This window comes from Aquarana catesbeiana, linkage group LG04, assembly GCF_042186555.1.
Source record: "Aquarana catesbeiana isolate 2022-GZ linkage group LG04, ASM4218655v1, whole genome shotgun sequence".
Classification (NCBI taxonomy): domain Eukaryota; kingdom Metazoa; phylum Chordata; class Amphibia; order Anura; family Ranidae; genus Aquarana; species Aquarana catesbeiana.
In genome coordinates this window covers 529,537,746-529,545,511 of record NC_133327.1, presented here as the reverse complement: position 1 = coordinate 529,545,511, position 7,766 = coordinate 529,537,746, and the positions used below count along the sequence as shown (strand labels likewise).

At 53.9% G+C, this 7,766-nt stretch overlaps 1 protein-coding gene across 3 annotated transcripts in view; it reads left to right on the top strand.

The window, feature by feature from the left end:
• The first annotated feature begins 7,463 nt into the window (after positions 1 to 7,463).
• The window catches only part of RGS17 (regulator of G protein signaling 17), a 319,010-nt gene continuing 318,707 nt past the window's right edge, over positions 7,464 to 7,766 (top strand). Inside the window, exon 1 of one of the 3 annotated variants that reach the window (XM_073627839.1) lies at positions 7,464 to 7,694. The gene's annotated coding sequence lies outside the window, so the exon portion shown is untranslated. The remainder of the gene's footprint in view (positions 7,695 to 7,766) is intronic. The other 2 variants (XM_073627837.1, XM_073627838.1) reach the window with 2 other exon arrangements.

The following is a 7,766-nucleotide window of genomic DNA, read 5'->3' as shown; positions in this document are numbered from 1 at the left end:
GCATACATTGCATAAACAACGATATACAGTACAAGATGGGATAGTAAAAACTTACTTTTTAAGTTCTCTAAGGGGTGATGGCGATAGATAGAGAAATACATGTGTTGTTTCCTGAATGTCTTCTCACAGAATGGTGGCTGTTTCACTTCCTGTTAAGATTTTACCCAGAATTCCCTGCTTGCTGACAACTTCCTTAGTTACACATACAAATAAACAAAGAAACAGAACTGCAGCATAGTTGCCAACATTGTAAAAAAAAAATGTGGGACACTTTTGTGGCTGTAGGCGGAGCTGTCCAATAATTAGGGGGTGGGGCATTCGCCAGCAGGCGTGGCCTAGCAAAAATAGACAAGTGAAAAATGGGCGTGGTTTACGTGAAATTGTGGGCGTGGCTTAAATAGGCGTGGCTCTAGAGGGTGTGGTTAGAGTCTGAAATGAATGAGGGATGGAGAGGGGGAGAGAGGGGGAGAGAGAGGGAAATGACGGGACAGCAGCCCTAGATCCTACACAATAGAAATATGTGTATTCTAGAAAGTTTAAGCAGATAAAGATACTCCAAACACCTGGTGTTAGCACTTCAATCAATCCGGCACCATAGTTGTTATGGTGTCAGGATGATTGAAGCGCATTATTTCTATTATTACATTGTAATATAAAATGAAATCATTCAACTCACCATAATGCAGAATCAGTGGGATCCCTGAGTGTGTCACAAGCCACGTCGCCTGCCACCAGCCGTCCGTCCTTGCTTCAGATGTCCGAGCAGAGTCCGTCCTTGCATCAGATGTCCCCAGCGGAGCCCCCCCTCACACCAGGAGTCCCCGGCGGAGCTCCCCCTCACATCAGGTGTCCCCGGCAGGGCCCCCCCCTCACATCAGGAGTCCCCGGCGGAGCCCCCCCTCACATCAGGAGTCCCCGGCGGAGCCCCCCCTCACATCAGGAGTCCCCGGCGGAGCCCCCCCTCACATCAGGAGTCCCCGGCGGAGCTCCCCCTCATACCAGGAGTCCCCGGCGGAGCCCCCCCTCACATCAGGAGTCCCCAGCGGAGCCCCCCCTCACATCAGGAGTCCCCGGCGGAGCTCCCCCTCACATCAGGAGTCCCCGGCGGAGCTCCCCCTCACATCAGGAGTCCCCGGCGGAGCCCCCCTCACATCAGGAGTCCCCGGCGGAGCTCCCACTCACATCAGGAGTCCCCGGCGGAGCCCCCCCTCACATCAGGAGTCCCCGGCGGAGCCCCCCCTCACATCAGGTGTCCCCGGCGGAGCCCCCCCTCACATCAGGAGTCCCCGGCGGAGCTCCCACTCACATCAGGAGTCCCCGGCGGAGCCCCCCCTCACATCAGGAGTCCCCGGCGGAGCCCCCCCTCACATCAGGTGTCCCCGGCGGAGCCCCCCCTCACATCAGGAGTCCCCGGCGGAGCTCCCCCCTCACATCAGGTGTCCCCGGCGGAGCTCCCACTCACATCAGGAGTCCCCGGCGGAGCTCCCCCCTCACATCAGGTGTCCCCGGCGGAGCTCCCCCTCACATCAGGTGTCCCCGGCGGAGCTCCCCCCTCACATCAGGTGTCCCCGGCGGAGCCCCCCCTCACATCAGGAGTCCCCGGCGGAGCCCCCCCTCACATCAGGTGTCCCCGGCGGAGCTCCCCCTCACAATCAGGAGTCCCCGGCGGAGCCCCCCCTCACATCAGGTGTCCCCGGCGGAGCTCCCCCTCACATCAGGTGTCCCCGGCGGAGCCCCCCCCTCACATCAGGTGTCCCCGGCGGAGCTCCCCCTCACATCAGGTGTCCCCGGCGGAGCTCCCCCTCACATCAGGTGTCCCCGGCGGAGCTCCCCCTCACATTAGGAGTCCCCAGTGCTCCCCCCTCACATCAGGTGTCCCCAGTGCCCCCCCCTCACATCAGGTGTCCCCAGTGCCCCCCCCACTCACATCAGGAGTCCCCAGTGCCCCCCCTCACATCAGGTGTCCCCAGTGCCCCCCCCACTCACATCAGGTGTCCCCAGTGCCCCCCCCCTCACATCAGGTGTCCCCAGTGCCCCCCCTCACATCAGGTGTCCCCAGTGCCCCCCCACTCACATCAGGTGTCCCCAGTGCCCCCCCTCACATCAGGTGTCCCCAGTGCCCCCCCCCTCACATCAGGTGTCCCCAGTGCCCCCCCTCACATCAGGTGTCCCCAGTGCCCCCCCACTCACATCAGGTGTCCCCAGTGCCCCCCCTCACATCAGGTGTCCCCAGTGCCCCCCCTCACATCAGGTGTCCCCAGTGCCCCCCCCACTCACCTCAGGTGTCCCACAGCGGTGCGCGCGCTCCCCCCCACCTAGAACCCCCGCCCCTTTCCATATCAGACTGGCAGCGGGGCGGGGGGTAGGCGGGCCGAGGCGGAGCGGGGCGAGGCGGAGCGGGGCGGGCCGAGGCGGGGCGAGGCGGAGCGGGGCGGGCCGAGGCGGAGCGGGGCAGGGGGTGGGCGGCGACGCAGAAGCTTCGTCTAGCCCCCCCCAGCCGTCTTCCTGAACTTCAACAAAATGGCGGCCGGCGGAGACAATGTCTCCGCCGGCCGCCGACCTCTGGCGGCGGCGGCGGCGGATTCAAATTCGGGACATTTCCCGGGACACCACAAATCCGGGAATGAAGTCCAAGTCCCGGGAATGTCCTGGGAAATCCGGGACAGTTGGCAGCTATGCTGCAGCAATACCAAAAAGGAACGCTAGATGAAGCCTGCACACCACATATGATTGGCTTAAGTAAATTACACATTTTGCATGTAAATTTAACAACACAGGTACAAATAAGGTGCAAATAACCAGTATAAAACATCTGGTGGACACTGACCTTTATTTTGCTTCACAGTTCATTATTTAAAATTTAAGTTTTTTCCTGAAACTACCCTCTTAAAGTAAAGGTGCGTGTTATACGCCAATAAATATGGTATATCCAAATAACACGCCCAAGCTCATCCTTAGTCCTGAGCAGTGCTCGGGGATTCGTTGGAGCCACAAGAGATATATATCTATATATACAGTATATATATATATATATATAGAGAGAGAGAGAGAGAGAGAGAGAGAGAGAGAGAGAGAGAGAGAGAGAGATAGAGAGAGAGAGATAGATAGAGATATATATAAATATATATCTATAGATATATATATATATCTATAGATATATATATATTGTGATGGTATGCAAGGTGATGTAGTGGAAAATCGCTATATTTCACCTCGCATTCATTCTATTGTAAGGGACTGAACCAGAATCTGGCCCAGGTTTTTTCAGCCTCTGTGGCAGGCTAGGTTCCGATCCAGATGTTTTGGTCCACTTGAGTCCACACTCAGGTGGACTTTAAATGACCAGGAAGAGAGCACAGCATGGCTCTAGCCTGAGTCTCAGAAGGGAATCTGAGAGAGAAGAGCTCTGTTTGTTTGGATTGAAAAAGGTTTGCTTTACCTCGTTTTGTGGGTGATGAGGACCAGCCCCACACCATATACATACTTAACAACAGTCCCGAATTTCCCGGCACATTCCCCGGATTTAGACTCTTTTCCCGATTTTATTAATTCCCGGGGAATGTCCCGATAAATTAACTTTTTCCCGATTTTTCACCGCCGCCGCTAGAGGTCTGTGGCAGGCGGAGACAATGTCTCTGCCGGCCGCCATTTTTGAGAAGACCAGAAGTGGAGTGGAGCTGGGTGGCTTCAATAGAAGCCGAGCTGCTGCGGCGCCGCCCACCCCCCCGCGCTCCGCCCCACTCTGCCCACCCTCCGCCCCGCCCATCCCCGCTCTGCCCAACTCCTCCTCGCTGCCAGTCTGTTATAGAAAGGGGCGGGGGTGGGCGGTGGTTCTATTGTAACCACGCGGCCGGCTCGCTTGGCCTTCTGTAATGGCAGGGGATTCACCGCTGGGAACTCCTGATGTGAGGGTGGCTCCGCTGAGGACACCTGATGTGAGGGGGGCTCCCCTGGGGGCACCTGATGTGAGGGGGGCTCCCCTGGGGACTCCTGATGTGAGGGGGGCTCCGCCGGGAACTCCCGATGTGAGGGGGGGCTCCGCTGAGGACTCCTGATGTGAGGGGAGCTCCCCTGGGGACTCCTGATGTGAGGGGGGCTCCAATGAGGACTCCTGATGTGAGAGGGGGCTCCGCTGAGGACTCCTGATGTGAGGGGGGCTCCTCTGGGGACTCCTGGTGTGAGGGGGGCTCCACTGGGGACATCTGATGTGAGGGGGGCTCCGCTGGGGGCACCTGATGCAAGGACGGACTCTACTGGGGGCACCTGATGCAAGGACGGACTCTACTGGGGGCACCTGATGCAAGGACGGACTCTGCTGGGACACCTGATGCAAGGACGGACTCTGCTGGGACACCTGATGCAAGGACGGACGGCTGGTGGCAGGCGACATGGCAGGTGACACGCTCAGGGGCCCACTGATTCAGCATTATGGTGAGTTTCATTTTATATTACAATGTAATAATAGAAATAATGCACTTCAATCATCCTGACACCATAACAATCATGGTTCCGGGATGATTGAAGATACTCCAAACACCAGGTGTTTGGAGTATCTTTATCTGCTGATTGTTAAACTTTCTAGAATACAAATATTTCTATTGTTGTGTAGGATCTGGGGCTGCTGTCCCTCCATCCCTCTCCCCCCCCCTTTCCCTCTCCATCCCTCTCCCCCCCCCCTTTCCCTCTCCATCCCTCATTCATCTCAGACCCTAACCACACCTCCTTTGAGCCACGCCCATTTAAGACACTCCCACTATTCCATGTAAACCACGCCCATTTTCCCTCCCCCTCTGCCACGCTCACAAACGCATGCCCCACCCCCTAATTATTACAAGACTCCGCCTACAGCCAAAAAAGTGTCCCTAAAAATGTTTTTACAATGTTGGCAACTATGCATATAGAGATCAGTCTACTGTTTAGTTTAGCGCCGGACGGCAAGGATTTGATTTACTGTTTTTGTTTATTTTTTTAATGACTTGCAAACTACTTGTAAATAAAGCGGGCAACACGCCCGATTTTAAGAAAACTGCCTGTACACTGACCTTCTTTCCGAGAAGAAAGTAATCCCCACAAACTAATTTCCCACTATATATATATAGATATAGATAGATATATATCTATATCTATCTAAATCTAGATAGATAGATAGATAGATATATCCAAATAACACGCCCAAGCTCATCTCTTCACCACACACAGCCACAAAGGCAAGAGAATTGTTGGACAGTGCATTAGTGCTCGGACGAACACACTTAGACCAAATTTTAATGGTTCAAAGAATGTCAGGCAAAATGGTCGGCCCTCACGCATGTTCACTTTATCAAATCTGACCCTCTTTGAAAAAGGTGTGGACACCCCTGCACTATAGCAATGCGAGAACCAGCGCAATTCCAGTGCCGTTTCCCACATCGCATCTCTCCCGAAGGGAGTTCACACTGACATCTACGAACTGCTGCGGGTGTCAATACAATGATAATGACACCCCCAGATTGGAGTGCTAACTGTAGATTCACACAGGAATCAGATTGCATGGGTTAGAAAACCCATGCGATCCGATTCCAGTGCGGGAAAAAAAAAAATTCCTGCACCTTTTTTGTGTGAATCCAATGCAAGTTCAGCCATAGAACTGCATGGCTGAACTCGCATTGCACAGACATCGCATGTGATTGGCACATGAATGCGGGTGCGAATCACAAGCAATGCCTGTGTTCACAATAGTGTGAACCCGGGCTCAATGTTTGATTCTTCACATGACCGCAGCCTCCGCCTGGTCCCCGGGCATTCGTGAGCACGCCTTCCGGGGGAGGTGTTACCCCATGTGCACAGGTGCAGTAGACCCCGCCAACATGCATTGCGGTTTGTTTCAATGCACTGCGGTAAAAAAGTAGTGCACATGCTACTTCTTCATATTGCACGCCACAGCAGGGTGGCGGTGTGTAATGAACACATTTTACATGAGGTAAATTGCCTTGTCTAGGCGCCCGGCAAGGCTTCCCAGCAGTCAATGCGTTTTGGCCCTAAGCCCCCTTTCACGCTGAGGCGCTTCTAAACTGCCAGTAAAACACTGAGTGCTTTTGCAGCACTTTTCGGGTGCTTTTCAGGCACTTTTGAAGAGCTTTTCAGTCGCTTTTAGGCCTATTTCACACTGAGGCAGTTTTCAGGTGTGTTAGCGCTAGAAATAGTCTCTAAATGCCTGAAAACCACCTCCCGTTCATTTCAATGTGACTTTTCACACTGGGGTGGTGAACTTGTGGGGCGTTAGGAAAAGTCCTGCAAGCAGCATCTTTGGGGCGTATACAGCGTTCCCAAAACGCCCTGCCCTTTGAAATGTGAGCTTTTAACCCCTTCTTTGGTCACTAGCGGGGGTTAAAAGCACCCCACTAGCGGAGAAAAGCGATGCTAAAACAACGGTAAAGCGCCGCTAACACTCAGGCAGCCCCAGTGAGAAAGTGACCTTAAAGAGCTTTTCAGGCGCTTTTAAAGAGCTTTTCGGCTACTTTCACACTGAGGCAGTTTTCAGGCATTTTAGCACTAAAAATAGCGCCTGTAAAGCGCCTGAAAACTGCCTCCCATGCCACCCCAGTGTGAAAGCCCGAGTGCTTGCGAGTCGGGAAAAAAAGGTCCTGCAAGCAGCATCTTTGGGGTGCTTTGGGAGAGGTGTATACAGCTCTCCTACACCGCCCCTACCCATTGAAATGAATGGGCAGCGCTTCGGAAGCGCTGAAACATGGGCGGTTTTAACCCTTTCTTGGCCGCTAGCAGGGGTTAAAAGCGCCCCACTAGCAGCCGAAGAGCTAAAATGACGGTAAAAACTAGCGACTTCCATTCATTTCAATAGAGGGGGGGACTTTTGAGGAGCTTTTTTTTAGCGCTCCAAAGATGCTGCTTGCAGGAGTTTTTTCACCTCCCCACCAGCACACTTCCCCAGTGTGAAAGCATCCACTGATTTTAATGGGAGGCAGTTTTCGTGAGCTTTTCAGGCGCTTTTTTTTTTTTTTTTTTTAACGCAAAAGCGCTTGAAAAACTCCTCAGTGTGAAAGGGGTCTAAATAAAATGGACGCAGATGAGAGAAAGCCAATTTCATGCGTGGACTATTCATGTTTTGAACTTTCTATACATATTAGATGTTTGGAAGGGGACAGTATTCTCTCTGATACAAGCTCTGCCTCCATCCTCCAATTCACTAGTCATGTTTATTGCATTCTCTGAGATTTCAGTGACTGGGCTCTGACTAAAGCGATAGCCATGTTGCCGCTCCATCCTCGAGCCTCTAATGTTGGATTCTTCCTGACAGACTCTGACTACAAAACCCTCCCACGTTCGGCTACCTATGCCGAGTCCGGGGGAAGGGACCTGCGGCGGCCGCAACAGCGTTCTGAATGGGGAAGGATGTGTAGAAATGGTTGTAACCTTCTAGCTAAAGGATGTTCTGCAGCTCCCCTGCTGCTCGGCCGCGCATGCGCGCAGCATCCGTGCTCCCCCCTCTCCACCACCCCCTCCTCCTTGTCTTCTCTCTCACACTCTATTACTCCCTCTATCTTCTATGCTTCTCTCTCTTTCTCTATTCCTGCCGGCTGGGTGCTTAAGCTGGGCGAATGGCAAGAATACAGCTCGGCTAGAGAGCAGCCAGCTTCTCCCTGGACAAGCCCTGAGCAGGCAGCCAGCTGCAGCAGACCCCCATCCAAAGCCAGTGGGTAAGAGCACAGCTCCCCTCCCCCCTCCTTCTTCTTCTCCTCCCCTGTCATCCCTGTCCACCTTTACCTTTT